This window comes from Propithecus coquereli, unplaced genomic scaffold (assembly GCF_000956105.1).
Source record: "Propithecus coquereli isolate 6110/MARCELLA unplaced genomic scaffold, Pcoq_1.0 Scaffold57, whole genome shotgun sequence".
In the NCBI taxonomy this organism is placed as follows: domain Eukaryota; kingdom Metazoa; phylum Chordata; class Mammalia; order Primates; family Indriidae; genus Propithecus; species Propithecus coquereli.
Window position 1 is genome coordinate 4,832,191 of NW_012151618.1, and position 2,498 is coordinate 4,834,688.

Genomic DNA, 2,498 nt, shown 5'->3' on the forward strand with positions numbered 1-2,498 from the left:
AAAAAAAAAAAAAAAACAAAAAACAAACAGCCTTGAATCTGCCTCCTGGCCCACAACACTTAAAATATTTACTATCTGGCCCTTTAAGAAAAAGTTGGCTGACCCCTGTCCTAAGACATTCACTGTATGTTATCCATTAATTTCTCTCTTATGTGTCTAGAATGGTGTTGGTTAAGACCATCCTTGGGACATGTGAAAAAAATAGTCACTCAAATCACTTTCTGATACTGTGGTTCATATGAGCTATTCCAGGAATAGCTGGAATCCCCAAATTATAATACTAACAGAGGGAAGAAAATTATTTAAAAAATTATTCACAGAAAGTTTTCAGAGCTGAAGGGAAAGTGGTCTTTTGATTGAAGTGATTACAAAAGCCAAACACAATGAATTTTAAAAACTGTACCCACAAGTTTTCATATCACTGTGAAATTTTAAAACACTAGAACAAAAATAATTACTAAATTTTTCAGAGAGAGAGAGGGAAAGAGAGAAAGGAAAAAGAATCACATTTTTCAAGAGCAACACAATACTAAAAGATGATAAAGCAAGGCCTTTAAGTTTCTGAGGAAAAATTACATCCGACCTGGAATCCTATGAGTGGCCAAATACGAATTCATCTATCATAGCTGGAAATCAGCTTGGGACATGCATGTATGAGCTACTCAACAATACAGGAATAATGACCTGAAGAGCAAACAGGAACAGTTAAAAAGTTTTTTCCCCTGGGAAGGAGGAACAGGAGGGAGGACAGGGCACCAGAGTTTGCTGCTGTTCATTATAAGCCCTTTTATACTATCTCATTTTTAAACAATGTACAAATTCTTTGATGAGTGTTTTTGTTGTTTATTAAAAATAGGTATAAAGCCATGGTCACAAAAAATAGAGTCTACAGGATCATATTTTAAGGAAAGGTGAAAGCAGAAGAAATAAAAATAAAAATACCAGTGACAGGCTTTTTGAAAAAAGGATAAGTATGTAAGTCTATAAATGTATGAAACAATAGAGAAACAAACTTGCCAGAGGAGCACCAAATTTTCCAAAAAGAACACATGTTGATAAGAAGAACAAAGGTTGATCAGTGTATTATTCTGTGTTCACAAAGAACTTGAAGCAATATTCCTGGAAATTTTGCCAGTGGCTATAGGAAAAAAAAATATATCTTGAAAATGGCTTTCTTGAGATACAATGCACATATCATATATTTGACCACTGTAAAGTATACAATTCAATGATTTGCAGTACATTCATAGAATGTGGAACAACACTCACAATTTTAGAACATTTTCGGCACCCCAAAAAGAAACCCTGTGCCTTTTGGCAGACACTGTTCATTTCCCCTCAACCTCCCTAGGCAACCACTAATCTGCTTTCTGTCTCCATAGATTTGCCTATTCTGAACATTTCATATAAGTGGAATCATACAATATGTGGTCTTTTGTAATTGGCTTGTTTCACTTAGCATGATGTTTTCAAGGTTCACTCAGTTGTAGCTTGTATCAATACTTCATTCCTTTTTATTGATAAGTAATATTTCATTGTATGTATATGCCTTATTTTGTTCATCCATTCATCAGCTGATGGACATTTGGGTTGTTTCTACTTTTTGACTATTATGAATAATGTTGCTATGAACATCTGAGTACAAATTTTGTGTGAACATATGTTGTAAGAACATTTTAAAATAAAAACTGTGTAAAAAAATTAAATGAATTAGACAAATATTTTTATAAGTATAAAGCATTATATAAAGTATTCCGGCATTTTAATTCACACATTTTATGTCTTTCTGCTTGGTTTCTCTATATAATAGTTCTTTCTAATCAACAAATATAAATGATAGATATATGGCCATGGGGGGAAAACCCTAAACTACAAAAGGATATATAATGTATTATAAATCTCTGTCTTATCCTTGTCCCACCCCCCCATAGCAAATAATGTAGTTTCTTAGGTCCTTTCAGAAATACTTTCTGCAAATGCCAGCATATAAAAGAACATTTTGAAAAACTTCTGTTTTTACACAAATAGCATCCTATACACAGTGTCTGTACCTTTATTCCTTCATTTAATGTATTCTGAAACTAATGCTCTATCAATTCATATAGATCTGCCTATTTTTAAACAGCTGATTAGCATTTCAATGTATAGATGTGAAATTTACTTAGTGCTCTACTGATGGATCCCCCACTTCTTCCTAGCTAACAGAATCTGTTTTTATTCAAATATTAGACAGCAATATATTTCAGGGATAGACGGCCACTCCTCACCCCCAAGGGCTGAATCTTCACTCCTCTAAGCCTCCCAGTAATTCCATTCTCACCAATGACTGGGTTGGAAATATGCACATGGCACAATTTTGGCCCAAGAGGTAAAAGTCAAAATCTCCTGGTGTGGGGGGGGGAGTCTTTTGGGAAAAGGTTCTTCGCTTTTTAAAAGAGACACAAGGGAAAAATCTCCCCCTTTTCTGCCTCTGGACATCCTTGTGTGAGGATATGGCA